This window comes from Heterocephalus glaber, unplaced genomic scaffold (genome assembly GCF_053883595.1).
Source record: "Heterocephalus glaber isolate CG9 unplaced genomic scaffold, H.glaber_assembly_v1.0 deba00001608, whole genome shotgun sequence".
In the NCBI taxonomy this organism is placed as follows: Eukaryota; Metazoa; Chordata; class Mammalia; order Rodentia; family Bathyergidae; genus Heterocephalus; species Heterocephalus glaber.
The window spans coordinates 15,516,011-15,539,123 of record NW_028258379.1 but is presented as its reverse complement, the minus strand read 5'-3'; the positions used below and the strand labels follow the sequence as shown (position 1 = coordinate 15,539,123).

The window sequence follows — 23,113 nt, the reverse complement described above, 5'->3', positions numbered from 1 at the left end:
GCTGAGCAGCAGTGTAATTATCAGTCGTACCTTGTATGGCACTAATTCTTAGAATATTAAAGTGAGGAATGGGCCATATTTTACAGACCAGGAAATTAAAGCCCACATCGATGACACAGTTCTAGCTGAACAAAAGTTATGATGGGAATAATTCTCAGGATTCTTTCTGCTATGTGTTTTAAAACAACCACCAATAAAAAGTTATTTCAGCAAATGTTTATTGAAGGGGGGAAAAGTCCCCTAGGTTTTCTGCCAGAGGTGGCGTTTCCTCTTACACTCAGCAGCCTTGGTGGTGTGGTGGGGAGAGGTGGAGAGGTGTGGGGGCCCTGGGGGCCTGTGACTGGGCCCCTTGTGTGGGCCGGGCAGAGGAGGCGTGGAGGCCACTTCTAGGAAGACTCCTCGGCTCCAAGCAAGGGAGCCAGGCTTGACTCCTGCTCTTCTTAACGCCCACCCCTAAGTCAGCCAGACGGTGCCTTCCAGAGAGCCTTGCTCACCCCGCTCAGTACCTGGGCCAGGGGAGCCCCCAGGCTGGGCTCATACAAACTCTCCCCTAGAGACTGAAAAAAAAAAAAGGGTTCTCACCCTCATTGCCTAGGGAACCTGCTGTCCTCAGAAAATGAGGATAAAATGTTTACAATTAGACAGACATGTAAGGGGCAACGTCTGTGGGCTGGCCTCAGGGATGGGGCAGGGAGGGACTTCTCGGGACAAGGGCTTCTTTGGTAGCCCTGGCTGGGCTCACAGGCTCCCTTTCAGAGTTCAAGACCACAATTCCTCTACCCTCCCGCCTCCCACTGCTGGTGTTTCTCTCTCTTAAATACACCTCCCTAATCCTCTCCTTCCTCCTTTTTAAAGCCTGCTTTTCCTTTCAAATACTTCCTCAAATGCCAACTTGTTATTTTCATGCTTCAGGATCTTTCCCCAGGAGCTCAGACTGAAAGCATATTTCAGACCACAATCTCCAATTTTTTTAATTTCTTCATTCAGTCGTTTATTCATTCCACAAATATTTGATTATGTATATGTGTAGGGCTGTTATCATCATAAAATGACAAATAAGAGAGGTCCAGTTCTTGAATTAGGTGAATGAATAATTAGTCAATTCACTAAATAATTGCAAGCATAAGAAGGAGAATTAACACATGTTACGAAACAGGTAGAAAACCATTGAACCAACCTTCCTCTATACGTCAGAAACCCATATCTAAGTCAGCTTGGTGCACCAGGTCTATCCCACTTGTGGGCATGGAAGCAGGCACCATTTAAAAAGCCTCCCTGGGGACTTGTTTTGGGATGCAAGAGCTTCTTTCACCTTCCCTTCCTCTCATAGGTCAAAGTTGCAGTGCTACAGACTTTACTCCTCAGCCATGATTCTCTCAGACCTATTTTGATATCTCAGATTATCATCCATGGTCATATATGCATTTTTCAACTAAAGACCACGTCTTTCAAGAATAATGTATCATGTAAAGCAACAGAGCATAGTGGTAAAGAGTATGGGCTCTGGAACCAGACTACCTCTGTATCCTGTCTCTGATGCTGACTAGCTATGTGGCCTTGGCAAGTTACTTAACCTCTCTGTGTTCAATTTCATCATTTAAAGAGTATGTGCATGATACTATCCAACCCATAAAACTATCGTAAAGATTTAATGAGTTATTGCCCACTTGGAACGATGATGCTTATCACATTGTAAGGGCTTGGAGAGTCAGGTCTTGGATGTAGTGTTTCTACACCAGCAAGGTGTCTCATCCTGGCTCCTAGAACCCAGCCTACATCAGAGCCTTGAGCTGATGCTTACCTGCCAGGAAAGGTTGGGATTTTTTTCAAGGGGATAAGCTGCTGGTAGCAATAGAGATTGCCCAGAAGCTAGATAGACAAAGGCATTGAAGTCAGCCAGTTTTGCTTTGTGCTGCTCTTAATTCTCTAACCCCAGAAGCATCTCAACTATCCATTGCTCCAGTCATAAGAAGGGAGCCTGGTCACAGGCAGACTTCACCTATCCTGACTGACAATGATCATTGCTATGCTTCAATTCCATTCTTCGCTGGCAGGGGATAATATTCCACAGAATCATGGAATTTGAATTAATCGTGACCTTAGAGGTTCCACTGAAGGAAACAGAGACTCAGACAAATGGTGTGGGCAATGTAGGGTGGTAGAAATAGTACCAGACGCAAATGCCAGGCTCACAACTCACTCTTCTCCGAGGCTCGTTACCGTCTTTGCAAAGTGGACGTAGTAATTCCTCCTGGTAGGCCAGTAGGGACTAAATGAGGCCATATACAAGTGCACCTAACACAGGGCCTGCACACAGCTGGGTGAGTACTCAATAGGACATTGTCCAGTGTCATGAGATGGCTTGATAATCTCTTTCTGACCTTTCTTCACTAGGCTACCAGGAAAATGAAGCCAGGAAACAGAAGATAGAAAGAAGATAGAAGATAGAAATACCATGTAATCCTTCCGCACTGTTGATGTTAACCGCCCAATTAAGATCTACTAAGCCCATTTGGGAAGCTGGCCAGGTACTGGGAACCAAAGAGTTAATGTCTTTGGAATTACTGGGGCTCTCAAAGAGGAAAGAGCTTTTCCAAGCCACTGTGCTTGGCAAGCCTGAACTCTAGGACAAAGTTCCCTTAAGAAAGCTTTCATCTCCATCTCCCTCCCACTCTCGTACTGGAACATGAAGGCAAAGTGCATGCATGACCTGAGGCCTGACTCTCAGCTTTCTTCAAGAGCAACTGGGGACTGGGGCCCACATATGTTACTACTGGGATGATTGCACAGGTGCATCAAGCTGGGACAGATGCCCCCTCTCCCAAGGGGGAGAGCACCCCGCCTCAGAACTGCAGCAAATGACATCTATCAGACCACTGATCCAGCCATGGTGCCATCCAGAGATGAGGCAATGCCCACAGGGCCAGAGTCCAAAGAAGCCAACTAGGTACTCTTTAACAGACAACCCTGAGCAGAAAGGTAGAAATCAAAACCAAATGAGGCAAGTGGAAATTCAAAGCGCTGATCATTGGTGGAAGAATACAGGCTGTTTCTCCCTTACTTGGGTTTGTTTTGTTTTGTCTGGTTTGCTGGGGTTTTTTGGTATCAGGTGTTTTTGTTTTTTGAGACAGGGTCTTGCTGTGTACAGTCTAGCCCAAAACTTGCTATGTTGCCCAGGCTGCCCTTGAACTTGCAATCCTATCTCAGTTTCCCCAGTGCTGGAATTTTAGGCATGTGCCACCACACTCGGTCTTAACAGTTTTTAGGATAGAGAAACCTCTTCTGTAGATCTCCCGTCATATCTCATTTGCCAGAACCGAGTCCCATGTCCACCTGGAGACTAATCCCTGGCCAGGGGGCTGGGATGAATCTGATTGGCTTTGACTCAGTCTCCTAGAGGAGGCCAAGTCACTGAACTCAAAGAAAGGAGGCTCTGTGTGGGGAAGGTGGACCATTAGTGATGCAACCAGTGATCCCTGCTCCAGGGGCCCATTCATATTCAGCAAAAGGAAAAGATTTTTAAACTTTTAATAGATCCAACATGGCTTGCCAACCAGCTGGGTCCCAATTGTGCCTCTTACCCATTAAAAACTCTTAAGTGGGACTCAGCCTTGGAGAGCCATAGAGTCATCTAACAGGACTGCTGTGAGGCTCAAAAGAAGTAATTGAATGTTTATGCAAGACTTTTGCAGATTTTACCATCCCACCCTATAGGACATCCTCTATGACAGCACGGGAGAGCGGCTGCTGGGGTCAGAAGATAAGATTGCCCTAAAGCTGGACACTGACCTTGGTCTGATCTAGGACAGCCTTTCTCCCTGTTATGGCTTGTGTTCAGATGTCCCCCCAAAGCCTCATGTGAATGAGGTGGGGCTATTTAGGAGGTGGCTGAATCTATAGTGTGATTAATTCATGGTGGGATTAGGTCCAAGGGCACTAGGATTGAAGGCTTGAGTGCTACCCACCCTCGGTAGTCTGAATAAAAGGGGCAGAAAGACACTCTTAAGGTCCCTTGTTGCTTTTAGCTTTTTTCTGTCTCCATGAACTGTTGCCCCTCTGCTACCCTGCCTTGGATCCAGCCAATTATGGACTGAAACTTCTACGAATTGTAAGCTAAATAAACCTCTCCCCCTTTAACTCTGAGTGTTGGGTATTTTGTCTCAGCAATGAGAGAAAAGTAACTAACACACTCCCCCAGGGCAGCATCACAACATCAGAAACAGAACTGTGCTTGACTGGCTAAAGGAAGAATGGGAACTGGGTCAACTGCCCAGACACTCAGACAAATGAGACATGTGGCATGTCACTCCTTTTCCTCTTACATCCATTGGAATGGCCCTGTAAAGAGCATTTTCTCTGGACCTCAGAGCTTGTGGGGGCTTAAAGTTCTAGCTCTGGAAAAGATCTTCCCCCCAGGCAGGGACTGGAGAGGATTCACCTTGTCAGATATCTGACTATCCTGCATGTAAGGGATTACTGTGGCCACAAGCTAGCGACAGCTAATCGATTAGAATCATCTCTTTAAAAGGTTCACATTTTAAATAGCAGCTAATATTGACTGAGCTCTTACTAGGTGCCAAACAGTACACTAAATGCTTTAGAATTATTAATTCACTTAATCCTCACAGAAACCTGTGAAGCAGGTATTATTATTATTATTATTCCCATTTTACAGCTAAGGAAACCAAGGCATAGAATACATAGCCAGCTTGCTAATAGTCACACCTGGTTAGGCCACAGAGCCAGGACTCCCCACAGGAGCTATCTCCAAAGCCCATGCACTTAATCATACAGCATACAGTGTTTTTTGTGTTTTATTTTTGTCATTTCTTTGTTTTTGTTTTCAATAGAGTTTGTGGGGGGAGGTGGTACTGGGGATTCACAATGAACTACATCCCCAGGCTTTTTTTGTTTTCTATTTTGAGACAGTCTCACTAAGCGCCTAAATTGACCCCAGCTAGGCTTGAACAAGGAATCCTTCTGCTTGGGACTTCCAGAGTACTAGGATTACAAGCATGTATTACCACCCCTAGCTTACACTTTAATTTTTAGAACAATTTACGTTACAGAACAACTGATTGGAAAGTACAGAGATTTCCCATGTACTCCTATCTTCCAACTACCAATAGGCCCCAGCAGAGTAGTACATGTATTACAATGGATGAGACTACACTGAAACATCATTATCACTCAGAGTCTGTAATTTCCATTAGGGTTCACTTTTGATGCTACACTCTGTAGGGTCACACAAGTATATAAAATAGATCCTCTGTCCTTTGCTAATTTGTCCCTTTTCTCTGCAACTTCTGACAACCATTGACCCTTTTACTGTCTCTATAGTTTTGCCTTTTCTAGGTTGACAGATAGTTGGAATCACACAGTATATAGCCTTTTCAGATTGGAAACTGTCTCTTCACAACAGGCATCTAAGGTTCTTCCATGTCTTTTTTTTTTTTTCTTCCATGTCTTTTAATGACTTGAGCGCTCATTTCTTTTTTTTATCCCTGAATAAAAGTCCATTGTCTGGATGTACCACAATTTATTTATTTACTTACCTAAACAAGGACATCTCAGTTGCTTGTGAGTTTTGACAATTATGAATAAAACTGCTATAACTTCTGTGTCTTAGTTACTGTTCTCATAGCTGAGACACAATACCTGACACTCCAAGTTAAAGGAGGAAAGGTTTATTTGGCTCACAGTTTGTAGAGGTTTCAAATCATAGTTGGCTGGCTCCAAAGCAGGGTGGCATGGCACAGGGGCATGGCAGAGGAGAAACAGTTCTTCATGGGGAGAAGGCAGAAAGGCAGCAAAGTAGCAAAGCAGCAAATGATGACAGCAGCCCTCTTTCTGTCCCTTATAGTCTATCCAGGCTACATGCCCTTATGGTGGGTAGCACTCGCCCCCAGATAGCCTTCCCATTATCCACACATCCTTGATCCCAGTATCATACACCCTAGATCCAGCTGCCTCTGAAAAGCCCCATCTATGCCACATGAGGCTTTGGGGGAATATGTAGACACAAACCATAACAATCTGTGTGCAGGGTTTTATGCGATTGTAAGCTTTCAACTCCTTTGGTAAATACTTAGGAGCATATGACTGCTGGGTCATATGGTAAGAAAACACTTAGTTTTTTCAAGAAACTACCAAACTGTCCACCAAAGTGACTATACCATTCCATCTAGCAAGGAATGAGAGTTTTTGTTGCTCCACAGCAAATAGGACCCAAGCCCTGACCGTCATTCAGTGTTGTCAGTGCTTTAGATTTAGGCCATTCTGATAGGTGTCTAGCAGCATCTTCTTGTTTTAACTTCCATTTCCCTGATGACATATGATTTTGTGCATCTTTTTGTGTGCTTACTGGCTATCTGCATATCTGCCTTGGTGAGATGTCTGTTCATGGCTTTTGCTGATTTTAACATCAGGTTATTTGCTTTCTTGTTGGGTTTTACATCACCACATTTAAGGATACACTTATTGATTCAGTGAGTGCTGGAGACAGAAGGACCTCAGGAATCATCCAGTCCATCCCTCTCATTTTACATATGTGAAAACTAGAATCCAGACACTCAGGGACAAAGCTGAAACTAAAGTCCATGCATGCTGTATCCCTCACCACAGTGGGACTCATCAGGCCATTTTCCCAGTGAGCAGGTGGCTCTCAATGCCAAGAGTCACAACTGACCACCATCCTGCTCCCCCACACAGCGCCTGGCATATGTTCCATGTATGCCTATGGGAGAGGAAGAGAAGATCTCCGCATCTAAACACCTTTCCAAAGAGCAGTCCCTCTGCTTTGTAAGAGAGGGAGAAGAGAATTCACACCCAGATCTCCCATGTGCAATGGGGGAGCAGAGTCCAGGCCAGACTGTGATTCTCAGTCTTGGCTGTGCCCAGTGTGACCCAGGACTTGTTAAAAACTGGATGCTAGGGCTGGGGATTTAGCTCAGTCATTCCAGTGCCTGCCTCACAAGTGCAAGGACCCAAGTTTGATCCCTGGTACCAAAAATAACCAAAAATAACCAAAAAAAAAAACCACTCTGGATGCCAGAGCCCCATCCCCAGGCATTCTGATTTGTGTGTTATTTTTGTGCTTCTAACTTCCAGGTCCTGTGCTAAGTGCTTCATACACTTTATCTTATTTAATCCTTCCTCATCCTGTTCTGTGATGGAGGCCTTGCTGTTATCCTCACTCTGCAAATGAGGAAAACAGAGATGAGAAAGGTTAAGGAACTCCACCAGTGTCACACAGCTAGTATGTGCTGGAGCTGAGATGTGACGAAAACAATTGAACTGCTTTCTGAGTTGTTGACTGGCCTTTACTGCCCATATGGTGTGCAAATGCACACACACACACACACAAACACAATGAGGTCTTTACACTTAACCCTCTGGGAACTCTACATTTTAAACTCCAGGAAGCTAAATGGCAAGGAGTGCCAGACCCCAGAAGGCTGCCACAGGAAAGGTTGTCACAGAGGTGTGACCACAGGGACAGTCCCTGCAGGGCCCTGAGAGCTCTGCTTGAAGTCAGAATCACAGGCCATCAACTCCACTATCAACCAGAGGTCAGGGACACAAACACCTTCACTGTCATCCAGAGACAGACCTCACTCTTGCTTTAAATATTTAAGTGAATTTTTAGTTGACAATTAACATACAAACAAAAAAGGGTACAACTTGATGAATTCTTACAAACTGAACCCCCTCGGTGTCTTTGTCCATTTGAGCTGCTGTAACACAAGGCTGTAAAAGAGAATTTTATTTCCCACAGTGCTGGAGCCTGGGAAGTCCAAAGTGTAGGTGCCAACAGATTCGGTGTCTGGTGAGGGCCCACTCTGCAGTTCGCAGACACTGTCCCCACATAGTGGAAGGAACAAAGGCAATCTGTCTCTTTAAGAGCACTCATTCATGAGGGCTGCACCCTTGTGACCTATCACCTCCCAAAGGACCCTCCAAATACTGTCATAATCTGGGTTAGGATTTGGCACAAGCATGGCCTATAACACCTGGTACTAGCTCCACTCATTTGGTAACAATCTTCTCACTGTGATCGTGGGTCATCTTTAATCATCTGCAGTTATTCTTAAGGAAAGTCACAGAGGACTTCAAACAGTTTTGAAATTGAATTTTATATCACAGATAAACATCCTTGTACAAAGAGGACATTTTAAAAACAAAAGAGAGGCCGGGGATTTAGCTCAGTGGTTTCGCTCCGTACCAAAAAAAAAAAAGAAAAAAAGCAATGTAACAACAAAAAGTAACAGCGTATCCCAAGTCTAAAGAGGACTTCAAATCACTATGTTGCTATTTTAAATAAAATGTGGGGTTTTAGGAGGCACATTGGTATTTATTCCAGATCATTAAATCCCGGGAAGGGTGGCTCTTTACATTTAGACATGTTGGTTTTCTCCCCAGGGCAGTCGGAGAACCAGTGGCAGCAAAGGGGAGGAGCCTTCTGTCCTGGCCACCTTCGTATTTCCTACTATTTCCTACAGTTGAGCTCAATCATGTCACCACAGGGTAGCTCTACCCACACAGTTCAGATGGGGAGGCACAAGTTAAGGATTCTGGCACAGGCTCAGCCATCAGACAAGCTGGGCTCCACTTCAGGTTCTACCACAGCCCAGCTCCGTGACCTTGGGCAGGCCAATACACTTCCTGGGCCACTCCACTTCCTGGGCCACTCTATTTCCTTTCAGACCCAGCACCAAGGCAGGATAGAAAGGAGAGAGGGGAGGGGAATCATAGAAAACATGGGGCACAGAGGGTTATTTAGCACTTCCCTTCAGGCTTTGACTCTGAAGCTCTGGCAATGTCAAGGGGCAGGTTTATTCCTGCAGATCAGTAAAGAGACTTCTGCACCAAGCCAGGAATAAAAATATTGATTCTTGGGTGGAGTCCTAAAAGCTCAAGCTGTCAAAGCCAGAAATGTGATGATCCCTTCATCTAGAAGATCTCTTGACCCAGCTGAAATGAACACTGTCAACCAGGAAGTTATCAGCTTGTTTTAGAAACAACCAGATCCACACGAGATTGGCTCAATGAGAGGTTGCCATGACAACCCGGAGCCATGGCTGGTAGAATTTGAAGCCCCTAATCCCCCAAACTCAGACCTGTCTTGTAAGGAGCCTGGCTCTCTGAGCCGCAGAAGTCAGGGTGAGGGAAGGACAGAACACACGGCCCTGCCCATCTCTCCTCTCCACACAGCCCTTGGAACTCGTGGCTCCCCAGAAGCCTTGTTGGACTATGCCAGAGCGGGGAGAGAAGGCCGTCTCAGGATAATTGCCATCCCAAAATAGCTCTCTGGAAATTATCAGCCTTAGGGCCCTGGAAATCAGGCAGGAAGTTAACCTTGGGCTTCTCAAAACAACAGAGAAAAGGGGCCCTGGAGTTGAACACTTCCCTTCTGCCCATTCTCTCCTGCCCCCAGTCTACCTTGGGGTGTCCCCACCTAGGACTAATCCACTAACAATCCCTACCCTGGTGTCATAAGGTAAAGGTATAGGGATTATACTTCCCAGGGACTTTTCATTCCAATGAAGACTCTTGAAGAGCAAAATATGTTCAGCTTCCTTTACTTAAGGAATAAATCTAATAGGAAAACTTCTGGGACCTCTAAAAGTGGGGGTGAGTTAAGAAGTAGGAAGGGATTTGAAGGAAAATACAAGAAATACTCTTACCAAGAAGCTTTAAAGTCCGGCAGGTCTAGGGTTGAGTCATCCTGTGTGACCTTGGGAGGAATCTCAGTTTTCAAGTCTATAAAATGGAGTCATAATGTTTAACTCACATGACTGTCAGCACAAAGCCTGGCACAAGGTCTCAAGGCCTTAAGTAGGACCAGTCAGAAAGACCATGGTTCACACCCAGCCAAGAACCAGGAAGGGTCTGACAGCCTGGAGTGGGCTGGGCAATTCATCTGCAGAACCATCTCTAACTACCAGCATCAGACTCTGGTGGAGAGGGGAGACTGTGGAGAAGGAACACATGGAACAGCCAATACTTTGGTGCAAGTATGCTTACAAGCTGCTTCTCCAATAGGGGACACAGAAAACTTGAAAGTGCTGGGTTCTTGGAGAAGAGAAGAGAGACAGAAGCATGGAGGACATCCTGCCTGGTCACTGCTGGTCTGGGGACTCCCAAGACCCAAGTGCTGCAGAGACCATGGTGAAAGGAAGAGAAGACAGCGGACAAAGGACCTGCTTTCTTTTCAGGATGTCTCTAGGCCTGGCAGTGGCACCCTCAGTGTGCAAAGCTGTGAATTGCTGCTCTAACCAAAGTGGTTGACTCATCTGAAGCTAGTGTAGCTGCTAGCCACAGGTGTTAAGCTGGGAGAAGAATCCTAATCCATCTGGGGGAAGTTGAGATTTGAGACCAGCCCCCAGACTTCCCCCCACAAATAAAACCTCAGCTGACTTTGCTAAGAGGCCCACCACCCTTCCTTCTCTTGTGGGCAGCAATGTGGTAGAGCAGAAATAGCAGGTCTATCCCAGCTGGCCACTTCCAGCCAGGTGCCCGGGGGTATCGACTCAGGCCTGCAGCCTTAGTTGACTGTTCTGTATAACAAAAGGGTAATTCTATTTGCACGGATTGTGGGGTTAAATGCGTCATGCCTATGCAGCAGTGAGGACGGTGATCTGGGACCCATAGACTCTCAGCAAGTGACTTTTCTTCTTTGACAAGTCAAGTAGATTCTGCCCTCTGTTTTCTTGTCTGTCCCTATACCCCAGATGTTATCAGGCATGCTGTCAGCTGAAAATAACAGAAAATCCACCTAGCAATGCCTAATTAGGTATTCATTTTCCTCAAACACAGACAAGTCTGGAGATAACAGCTGCTGGCTCTGTGCTGGATGTAGCTCAGCAATGTCTAGGCTGCTGTCTGATTCTACTGTCCTGCTCCTCATAGTTAAAAGATGGCTGGGATTGGGGATTCAGCTCAGTGGTGCCGCCGCCTGCCTTGCAAGAGCAAGGTCCTGAGTCCGATCCCCGTACCAAAAAAAAAAAAGATGGCTACTGAAGCTCCACACCTCACAGCTCAGAACATGCAAAGAAGAAGAGAAGGAACAGCACCTTTTTCAACATTTTTTTTTTTTTGTACCGGGGATCAAACTTAGGACCTTGCACTTTCAAGGCAGGCACAGTGTCACTGAGCTAAATCCCCGACACTTTTTACAACATTTTTTTTTTAAATTTAGTTGCTTTTACTTTTAAAAAGCAAAATTTTCTCCAGGAGCCCCCAGCAGCTTTTCATTGGCATTATGTCTCATGATCACTTCTAGCTGCCAGGGAAACTGGGAAAGCAAACTTTTACATTGTCCAGGCCGAAGAGCAGAGACAGGCTAGGAAGAAAGCGACTGGGAAGGGTGGTTGAGGAAACCACCGCACCGGGTCTGACCCAGCTGTGCACTGGGTAAAATACAGTGTTTCATGTATTTATCCAACAAGCAGTTATCGAGCACCACCTGTGTGCTGCACAACACTGATGAGTAAAGTCAGACTTGGTGCTCTGGGACGGTGAGTGGAGGACATCTTTCCATGGGAGGGGCCGTGAGGCAGGAGGACAGGTGCCACCTGGATGGATGCCCAAAATGACCAGAGTGAGCAGGGGTCTCTGGAGGGAGGTGGCAGGCTGCCCATGCCAGGCAGAGGGAAGGGCATGTGCAGAACCCAGCAGAGGGAGACCAGGGCAGGCATCCCAGGAGCTGACCGGAGTTCCCTCCAAAGTCTATTCAAGAAGAAAGTATCAAAAGTAGAACACACAGATGGGGTGTGAGTGCACTTGACTGGCAGGACCATTAAACCGTAACTTGCAATCCAAACTCCACGGCTCTTTGAACCCAGGGACTGTGAGAAGCAGACAGGCCTGCACAGCAGCACGGTGCCACTATGGCCAACTTCAGCTGCCTCCCAGCCACCAGTGCAGGGAGAGGGGACCCAGCCTGGGGAGTTGGTCCCCCCGTGACCACTTATGGCTCCTCACTGTCACCCACTTCAGTCTGGTTAACTCCTCACCCCTCCCATCGTATTTCTTTGCCTCTTCTTCCTCCTTCTCTTCCTCCTCCTCCTCTTCATCTGCCTCTCCTCCTCTCTCCAGGAGAGCTTTTCTTACCATCCCCCACCCTGACATCTGTCAACTTCTAGATGCTCCATATATCAGAGGTTTCCACTTTGGCGCTCTTACTACAGTGGTAATTTTGCATCTGTTTGTATAGAGTTTTTTAAAAAATCAATGACTATTGGTAGACTGTGGGCTCTGTGAGGGCAGGGTCTGAAGTTGCTTGTACCCATTGTCATATCTCCAGTATCTAATTTTATGGCTGGCATATAACAGGAGGTCAAGAAATATCAAGAGATAGGCCATACCAAATTGGCAATATTTGACCATCAGTGCCCTATGAAATGGCAATTTCATATTCTTCCTAATATCACTTGAATGAATGAAAGAAATTTTCCCTGAGCACTGTCCACTGCAGCCCAGAGTGCCCATCTTGGGAATGTTAAAAAAGGCAGGGGTTTTTTTTGTTCTGTTTTGTTTTTTTCTTTTTTGAACCCAGGCTTGGTGACTCATACCTGTAATCACAGCACTCTGAGAGGCTTAGGCAGGAGGATCACAAGTTTGACCCCAGACTGGACAACTTAGTGATTTAATGAGACCCTTACACACACACACACAAAAAAAAAAAAAGGAAAAAAGAAAAAAGCCTGGGGATGTAGCTTGTGTGAATGCCCTGGCTCAATTCCCCAGTACCGCAAAGTTTTACGGTTTTCCTAAAACTGTAAAGAACTGCGTATCTGGCCCCTGGTCCATGTCTAGACTTAAGCAAAGCTCCTCATGCTGTAGTGGACATTCAGAGCCCCTGGGCATCTTGTCAATGAACAGATTCTGAGTCAGGGTGTGGGGTGGGGGCTGAGATTCTGCATTTCTAACAAGTACCCAACCGTGCCATGAGGAACCAGTCAGAGGGAGGGAATGCAGCCTGGGGCCAACTGGTGAGGGACCTGGGTGTCACATCAGTGAGCTTCCCCCAGACCCCTCTCTTTTCTTTCAAGATTCAGAAACTCACTTGAATCTAGGTTATTCCCACAGAGGGAAAAATTGAGACGCTGTCATGAAACTGAGCCCTCTGATTTCCAAAACCTTTTCTGTTTTTCATTGTTGGTAGAAAAAACTCTAATGTTATCAAATACCATCTTGTCTTCTTAAGCAGAATACATTCAACAAAACTTGCCTATTTTCTCCTCTGTCTTTTAAAAAGCATTGGTGAAATATATCATACACATAAATAAAGTATATGTATGCAGTTTAAAGAATATAAATAAACATCAACAGACCTACCACCCAAGTAAGAAAAAGAATATCATAATAGTATCTTATAAGTCTCTTCCTTCCCCAAACTATATGTTAATCACATCCTTGTTTTATATAAATGGAATCCTACTTATATCGCTTCCTTTTGATGAACATTGTGTTTTTAGATTCATCCATGGAAGCAGATATGGCTTTTGTACCTTCATTTTTATGCTGTGTAATATTCCATTGCACAAAATATTACATGTGTTCATTCATTCTGTTGGGAGGTGGATACCTGAGAGATTCTGAGTGCTACTAGTAATGCTGCCATGGGTTTTCTGGTACATGACTCCTATGACCATCACAAGAGCTTCTCTCTGCCACAGGTGTGGAACTGCAAGGTCAAAAACGCTGCTTGGACTCAGCTCGGAAAGCTGCCATCAAACCAGTCTCCCAAGTAGTTACTCTCCCACCAACAATTGGAGAACCCCTATTGTTGCACAGGTTCTCCAGCACAGGGTACTGTACGGCTGGTTGAATTTCCTAACTGTATTGGTCACTTTCCCATCACTACAGCACAGCACCCAACACCCACAACTTAAAGGAGAAGAGGTTTGCTTTTGCCTTATGGCTTCAATGGGTTCAGCCTATGGTTGGCTGGCTTCAAGGCAGGAATGGCATAGTAGAAGGACCTGACAGAGAAAAGTTACTCATGACATGGCAAGCAGACAGAAGAGAACCAAGGGAGGAGCAGGGACAAGAATGTACCCTTCCAGATCACACCCCCAGGGACCAGCCTCTTCCAGCCAGGCCCCACTTCTGAGTGGCAGTCAGCTATGGACTCATGATCCAATCAGTCACCTTTCAAAAGCCCCATCTCTGAGCCTGAGGGTTTGGGGTGACATTCTAGATCTAAAACATAGCACTCATTTTTCGTGATGCCAGGAGTTTTCTTGCAAACTCACTCCCCCAGGCCGACACTGAGCTGTACTAGAGTAAAGGCTGCTGCACTAAGTGGGCTCAGGCTCCAGGCTTTCTGGTCTACTTATTATCCTAGATTTGTCTGATGTTAGCACAAACTCACAAGGGTCTTCTGGTTTCTGGAAGAGTTTGGACCACAGCAACACTGCTGTATCCCCTTGAGAGACAACCCATCAAATCTACCCTAGAATGGAAAGTCCTCAGTCTACATTCTCCATGGAACATGGGTTGACACCCGGACCGAATGGCTCTGAAGGAGGTCGGAATGACTGGCCTTCGACTTAGTGCATAAACTCTAGGCGATGAGTTCTGTGACACCGATTTTGCCTGTGAACAATTTTTTTGTGTTTTGTTTTGCTTTGAGGGTGTTGTTTCTTTGTTTATTTTGTTTTGGGTTTTATCCCTTTTCTACTTCCTAGCAGTTTTCTGAATAGCTGTGGTTGCTGTATAAATGACTTCAGGATACACGAAATGCTCCTGTCCTTTGAACATACCTCTAACTGAACTTGGACTAATGTAATTAGATCTGTGTTTAATTCTGGTTGCTGCCAGCCCCCCAAAATATCATCGCTTCTACTAGCAGATGGCACATATGCCTACCACAAAAGACACCAAATATTCTGAAGAACCCAACTCTGCCCCTGCCAGAAGCCTCTTTAGAGACAAAGGTGTTAGAAAATTCTGACTTTGAAATGGAATTCGTGCCTCACATTGAGTTTGAGTTAACAGATTAGTCAGTGGACGACTTTGACGGCAGAGCCAACCGTCTTGATGAATTTATCATTAAAAGGCATTTTTGATAGTGACTAAGACTCTGCACTACTGACCAATCTTGGCAGAAATAAGCAGGAAAGAAATATATTCATAGGATTTCAAATAATTCAGAATTGTCAGGTAAGCTAGAGGACAAGGTCGAGACCTTCCAGCAAAAACAGTGGCAGAACTGTTCAGTGAGGCCTCACTGCTGCCACCAAGCACTGAGCAATTTGTCTTGCTTCATCTACACACCCAACACTGGATCCCGAATGCCAACCAGAGAGCCCGCCTTGCATGAGTCTGGCCACATGCCCTGCCCTATCTTCAAGAGAAGCCAGGAAGATACATGTCTTCAGTCTTGGGTTCTACTCTGTGTGACAGAAAACTCAAAATACTTGTGGCATAAACAAAATAGAAATTTACTTTTTTCTCTGTTTAAAAAAAAAAATGAAAGCCAACTGTGCAAGGCTGCTCTAAAACTCTCAACTCTGCCCTTGCATGCTGCCTTGTGGACCAATGCTGCTGCTTGAGTGTCTGCCATCAAGTTCATATTCCAGTCATTAGGAAAGAAAAAAAGCCTCTCCCTGTATAACCACTTCCTGGAAATTGCATAATACTTACATCTTAACAGTTGGAATTTGGTCACTTGGCCACAGCTAGCAGAAAAGGGTCTGGAAAATATAGTCTTTGATATGGGTAGTCAAGTACCTAGCTAAGACTGGAGATACTCTTACTAAAGAAGAAAGGGAGCGTGCACATCAGGGGAGGTTCCTGGTGATATCTGCCACTGCAAGTTTTAGCATCTTTGTCTTTGGTACTAGGATGTGAGCTCCTTTCCCTGTTATATCTCAAAAATGCATGGGACTCCAGGGTAGGATGCTCTCCAGACACAGAATGGGAATTTGAAAGCTAGATACTATAGTTTGACCTTTCAGTGGTCCCAAAAGTCCTGTATGCTGAAGTCACCAGCCTGCAGTGCTGCTGGGAGGGATGGAACTTTTAGGAGGTAGGGCCTTGTAGAAGGAAGTAAGGTCACTAGGGGTGTGTCCTTGAAGGGGATTCTGGAGCTCCAGCCCTTTCTCTCTCCTCACTTCCCAGTCACCATGAGGTGAGCAGCTTTGCTCCACCATAGCTCTTTGCCATGCTAGTCCACCTTACCACAGACCCAAAAATGATAGTGCCAATGGACCATGGACTGAAACCTCTGAAACCATGTGCCAAAATAGACCTTTCCTCCTTATAAGTTGATTTTTCTAATATTTGTCATGGTGATAGAAAGTTAACATTCTAGACAACCAAAAAGGATTGAGAGAGGACACCAAATTGCCTCTCTGCCATTTCTTCTGCCCTTACTACACCTGTGAAAAGCTTTTACTGTCTCCCAGAGTGTGCGAGCATTTGAGTGAAGCTGTGTGGAGAGGAAGCTGGGCCAAAGAACCAAAAGAGCTGGAAACAGGTGTCTGCACCAGGATCCATAAGCCATGTATCTAGCAATTTAAAAACTATCAGCAATGCTAACAAACCATAGAATATGTCTTACGCACCCGCCTTCACAAAGGGTTCTCTGTGATCTTCTGGGCAGCAAATGTAAACTTGGCATTTCCTGATTGCTCAGATGGCACCACAGGGAGAGGCAGCCCCAGCTCAAGGCCTGGCCTCCTTTGGTCCTTATCCTTAGCCCGGGGCCTTCCCACATGAATGTGCCAGGCATTAGCCTGCAACTCTGTGTCCTGTCCACCACCCAGCCAAGCAGGCGATGTTGAGAGTGGACCATGGGAAGAAGCCACACAAGGCCTGGAAGTGAGCTTGGGCCATGTGGGCAGAGACAATGGGGTCCTGGGCACTGGGAGTACAGTCTGGAGCAGTGGGTGTGGGTCTGGGCCCTGCTTGGGCATCTACCTTGGTCCTGTCTTGCCTGGGCCTCGGGTGGCACTGGGTCACATTGTCCCACTGACAGAGCAATCTTGTCCATAAAGTGAACTGGGAATAAGTGGAAGCTATTTTGAGAGTTTTCCTGATTGGATCTGGGATCTGAAGATCACCTTGGGATTACTGAGGATGGAGGAGGGATTGCTTTAGCTGTGTCACTGCACTGGGGGAGGATTCGGCCCTATGTGCGTTTCCCGTCACCTCCGGTAACAAACCAAAACCAAAAAACCAAAACCAAAATAGAACAATGCAAAACAGAAATCCCTCTTGCTTCCCTGCCACACTCAGCCTATTTCTTTCTCTCCAGCTTCCTCTAGCTCCACAGCCTCCAATCAGGTTCCTCACCCCCTCTGCGTCTCCTGCTCACTCCTCCTCTCCACCCGCCCTCCCTGGCTCAAGTCTTAATCCCTGCCATGGTGACAGAGAAGACAACACAACACTGGGGCAGATGAGAGCTGAGACGCAGAGCCCTTCTGAGAAGCAGCACAGGCTAGCTGGGAACCAGGAATTTCCTTGACGAAACAGACCAGAGGGAAGCCTTGGGATCTTGGGGCAGTGACGAGGAAAACCTCAGGGTTGGAGGAAGGAGGGGCCTAGAGGCTGCTATTAAAAGAATAAGGAAAATGCTCTGTAGAGTTAGTAAAAGATTAACACAGTTCCCCCCAATGTCGTACGATCCCAGAGCATTGCCAAATACCCTTGGCATCTCGTGGGATGAAGTATGAAGAGAGGTGGGAAGTTGGGGGACAGGGGTCAGGAAAATGAAGATCCCACATCTGAAAGGGGCGAAAGGGTTACTGTTTTGTGAAGTTGAACCCAAGCATTGCAGGCCTGAAGGAATGGGAAGAGCTAAGGGCCGGGGAGCCAGCCTGCAGCGGAGGGAAGTGTGCACTTACACTGATTTATTGCAGGAGCAAGGAAGGCTTGAAATGTGCTTCTGGCCACAAGACAAGACAGGTGAGAAAAAACGAGAGAGGGGAGCTGGGTTCTGTTTCCTGCAGAGGGGTGTCGGGAGGGTTTTCAGGGCACATGCATGCCTCTCATAAATGCATATGACCCTGATGACTTGGCCAGCACCCACCGCCCAGGCCTGTCCCCTGTGACTGCCTCCCTGCTGCTCTGGCACCCAGGTTTCCAGCACCTGCCGACAACCAGGAAGCTGGGTATTGGGGCTGCAGCTTTTGGAAGCTGCTTCTGAAACAGATGCCTAAGCCCTGGGGAAGAGGGGCATGGTGCAGCTGACACTGAGCTCAGAGCAGGAACCAGTAAGCTGTCAACAGCATCCAAGTAGGCATCCACTGTGTGCCAACTGTGGCCCAGGCTCGTCTTTAGGGACATAGCTATGGCACAGTGTGGCCCTGCTCCAGAGGACCAGGTGTGGGCATAAAGACCTGCAGTTGAGCAGGAATCCGCAGGAGGGAAGGAGAGTCGTGGCAGAAGAAATGGTTTCACAGAGGGCCACTGACAGAGGCGGAAGAGGAAAGCATCTTGTAGTCAGGGTAGGGGTTTAAGGCTCTTTCTGTTGCACCCACTCCAGTTCACCTGGCTTCTGTGTCTCTGTAGCCTTCATCTCTGCTATCTTCACCTGTCTTCGCTCAGGCCCACATTTCAGGCCTTGGTGTAGCTCTTTGCTCAGGGCCCTGCAGCGACTTCCTGCAATTCAGGGGGCAGTCAGCCTACTCCTCTCCTTGAAAACATTGTATGGTGCCCCCCTGCCCCAGAAAGAGGTCAAGGGCCCTCACCCTGTGACCTACTCCCTAAAGCTAGCCTTAGGCCTTAGAATACAGCAGGTTTAGTGTAGATTTGACTCAGTGGTTCAACGATATCCTCAAAGTCCCTGCTTCTTTCTGGTTGTTGTTTTCTCTGTCCTGCATAGTGCTGCCTTCATGTTCAAGAAGACCTTTTCATAGTGACAAAATGTCTGCTGCAATTCCTGGCCTCACACCAACACTCTATGAGATTTAGGAGAAAGAGGGAGAGCTGCTTTCTCTAGAGCTGCCAGCAAAGATTTCTCCAGTTTCTCAGGTGTGAATGAGTCACTCCCCTCCTCAGATAAGAAGGGATTGTGCTGAGTAGTCTATACCCGGGCTAACTGCCTCACCTCTAGGTCCTGAGTAGAATCAACTTCCTCCCATGTGTATGGGAAATGTGAGGAGGAAGGATGCTCGAAGAAAGGTGGAGTGGTTACCAAGAGAGAATGGTCACTTAGGAACCCACCCTTGCAACATCTCCTGCCCTCCAGCCCCACAGAGCTACTTCCTGCTCCCTGACACACCATATCCTTCCATGTCTCCTAAACCTCTGTCTGCGCTGTGCCGACAGCCTCTGTCTGGGGCGCCTCTCATTCCTCCCACTCAGTGAATGTCTATTTGTCCTTAGAGCCCTTGCCATCATCCTGCCCTATTCAGCTGTTGTGACCATTTTCAGGAGAACTAGGTTCTTCTCCACTCCCAGCACAGTTCCCTGCCTGGCACATAGTAGGTGCTCAGTAAAGACTTGCCAAGTTCTGGGAAGGAGAGAACAATATCGCCAAGGACTGCAACAAGGAACTGGCATGGATTCAAAATCTCTCCCAAAATCTGAACTGTAACAAATGGGAGCAGAGTGGGGATGTATGAAGCTAAGATGAGCTCAGGGAGAGTAGCGGGGCAAGGTGGGACTTTGTTCAAGGGCCTCAAGCATCATGCTAGGAAGCAGGCTTCCCCAGGCTGGCAGGTGTTTTAGTTCCTGGAAGTGGAAAGGGATCTCTCAGACCGTCACTGCCCAGTCTATCCGTCTGCTAGCCTGTGTAACTGTCCTGCCAGGAACAGGTTGCAGGGTCATGTGCTCAGCCACTCACACCTGGCTAGCTGAGCTTGGGTTGAATATTATCATAAAGAGCTAGGACAGAGACCCCTGGACATTTACATGAGAGAAATGCATTGCTATTTTATTTAAGCCACATTTGACACCAGCCCCAGACATAATTCTAGCTTGGTACGATCCCCTGGAGCCATATTGTACTGTATCTTTTTTTTTTTTTTTGGTACCAGGGATCGAACTCGGGACCTTGCGCATTTCAGGTTACATTTACAGCCCACATCATATTTAAATGTTGGACAGCACTTCCCTGTGTCTTGCCACCCATCTGAACCGATAAAATCAGATGATCCAGGTGAGAGATGATCAGAGACCAGGCCCACACTCACCCAGCAAGGTCCAGGCTGGCTCTGCCTGTCTGTCTTCTGCTCCTTGCAGCTCCTCACCCTATTTGCTAAACTGCAACCCAAATAGGTTTAAAGCTTCACACAGAACATGGCTAAGCTCCAAAGGAGTGAGAAGAGAAAACAGGCTCCTAGGCAGTGTGGAAGGCACATCTCTAGGATCCAGCAGCAGCAGCAACAGCAGCAGCAACAGCGGACAACCACATTTTAGCCTCACCACACCTCACCAGGCCTCACAGGGGCCTTTTATTGTTGGACCTCCAGGAGAAAGACAACCATCTACCGTCATTCCAACTGGCTTTTGATCTGACAAAGACAAAGGGGCATGTCCTCTGTTGGAGTCACAGGGCCACATGAAGATTTTCTCATGTCTTGGTCAACAGAAGCTATCCTTTTTTTTTTTTTTTAAAGGAATCATATACTTTATTTATTTATTTATTTTTTTTGGTACCAGGGATCGAACTCCAGTCCTTGAGCTTGTGCAGCAGGCGGCGAAACCACTGAGCTAAATCCCCGGCCCATATACTTTATTGTTTATAATCTTCTCTCTTTTTCTTTTTTTTTTTTTTTGGTATGGGGGATCAAACTCTGGTCCTTGTGCTTGCAAAGTAGGCAGCGAAACCACTGAGCTAAATCCCTGGCCTATCCTTTTTTTAAAAATTAATTTTGTTGGTACATTTTAGATATACAATATAATGACATTGATCATTGGAAATTTTCACCTTTACATAATCTCTCTTGGTTCTTATTTTTTCCACATTACCCTGCCCTCCCTTCAACCTCTCCATCCCTCCCTATTTACAAAGACTTTCTTTTCATTTTTTCATTTTCTCATATTAATTCCATTCCTTTTTCTTTCCTCTACTGCTCCCACTTCCCCTTTGCCCCTTTTCTTCCTATTTCACATTATCTATTATACCTTTTAGTCCTGATGTACACTTTCAGTTTCTCACACTAGAGAAACTATTTGGTATTTACACATGTGTGTCCTATTTATTTCACTTAAGAGTATTGCCTCAATGTGGATCCATTTAGCCATAAATGTCTCTAATTTCTCATTTTTTATGGCTGAATAGTACTCCATTTTATTTATAAAAACCACATTTTCTTTATCCAGTCTCCAGTTGATGGGCAATTGGGCAGCTTCCAAGTTTTAACTATTACAAACTGTGCTGCTATGAACATGGGTGCACATATATCACTGTGGTATGATTCTTTTAATTCTTTGGGGAAGATCCCCAGCAGGGGAATAGTGGGGTCAAATGGGACTTCCAGTCCTAGTTCTGTGAGGTATCTCCATACCGATTTCCACAGTGGTTGCATCAGTCTACACTTCCACCAGCAGTGGAGCAGGGTTCCTCTTTCCCCACAGCCCCGCCAGCATTTTTTTTTTCATTGATTTCATGATAGCAGCCATTCTTTCTGGGGTGAGGTGGAATCTCAGTGTTGTTTTCATTTGCATCTCTCAAATATCCAGTGATGTTGAACATTTTTTCATATGTTTATTTGCTATTTCTTCTTCTTTGTCAGAGAAATGTCTATTCATTTCAGATGCCCATTTTTGTATTGGGTCTTTAAATTTGGGAGGTCTGATTTTTTTTTAAGTTCTTTATAGATTCTAGATAGTAGATCTTTGAGAAACAGCAGGTGAAGATTTTTTCCCACATTGTGGGTTGTCTCTTCACACTGTTGGTGGTTTCTCTTGTTGTGCAGAAGCTTTTTAATAAGAAGAGGTCCCACTTGTTGATTGTTTGTGCTAGTTCATGGGCAACTGAGATTTTGTTCATAAAATCTTTTCCTACACCAATGTCTTCCAAAGTTCTACCTAACCTCTGTTCCAGCTGGTTCAGTGTTTCTGTTTTGATATTTAGATCTTTAATTCATTTTGATTTTAGTTTAGTGCATGGTGAGAGATATAGGTCTAGTTTTAATGTTTGGCAAGTTGAAACCCAATTTTTCCAGCACCATTTATTAAAGAGGCTATCTTTCCTCCAGTGAGGGTGTTTGGCTCCTTTGTCAAAGATGAGGTGGCTGAGTGTGTCTGGAATTGTTTCTGCATCTTCTAATCTGTTCCACTGGTCCTGGCATCTGTTTCTTTGCCAGTACCATGCTGTTTTTATGACAGTAGCTTTACAGTATAGTTTCAAGTTGGGGGTTGTGGATACCCCCTGCCATGTCTCTGTTGCCTAGAATTGCTTTCGCTATTCTGGGTCTCTTCTTGTTTCAAATGAATTTTTGAATTGTTTTCTCAAGATCCATGAAATATGCTGCTGGGATTTCAATTGGGACTGCATTGAATCTATATAGCACTTTTGGAAGTATGGCCATTTTTACTATGTTGATCCTTCCTACCCAGGAGCAGTGGATGTCTTCCCGTTTTCTGACATCGTCTTCAATCTGTCTTTTCAGAGTGCTATAGTTTTCCCAGAAGAGATTTTTGATTTCTTTTGTTAGGTTGATTCCTAGGTATTTCAGTCTCTTGGATGCTATTGTGAACAGAATTGTTTGCCCTATTTCTCTCTCAGTGAGTCTGTTGTTCACATACAGAAAAACTATTGATTTTTGTGTGCTGACCGTGCATTCAACTACTTTACTGAATTTGGTTAGTAAGTCTAGAAGACTTTTGGTGGAGTTCTTGGGGTCTTCTATATAGAGTATCATGTCATCTGCAAATTATGACAATTTGACTTCTTCATTTCCTATATTTATTCCTTTTATTCCTTTCTCTTGTCTAATTGTTGTGGCTAATGTTTCCAAAACTATATTGAACAAGAGTGGTGATGGTGGACATCCTTGTCTCGTTCCTGATTTGAGTGCAGAGGATTTCAGTTTTTGACCATTTAGTATGCTATTGGCTGTTGGTTTTTCATAGATGGCTTTTATCAGATTGAGGTAAAGACTATCTATTCCAATTTCTTGTAGGGTTTTTATCATAAATGTATGTTGGA

The 23,113-nt window shown here is 45.6% G+C and overlaps 1 long non-coding RNA gene across 2 annotated transcripts in view; it reads left to right on the top strand.

The window, feature by feature from the left end:
* Positions 1 to 17,389: 17,389 nt before the first annotated feature.
* LOC110346125 (uncharacterized) overlaps positions 17,390 to 23,113 on the top strand; it is a 45,284-nt gene continuing 39,560 nt past the window's right edge. For both annotated transcript variants that reach the window (XR_015445049.1, XR_002389964.2), the window contains exon 1: positions 17,390 to 17,919. This is a non-coding gene — a long non-coding RNA (uncharacterized LOC110346125). The remainder of the gene's footprint in view (positions 17,920 to 23,113) is intronic.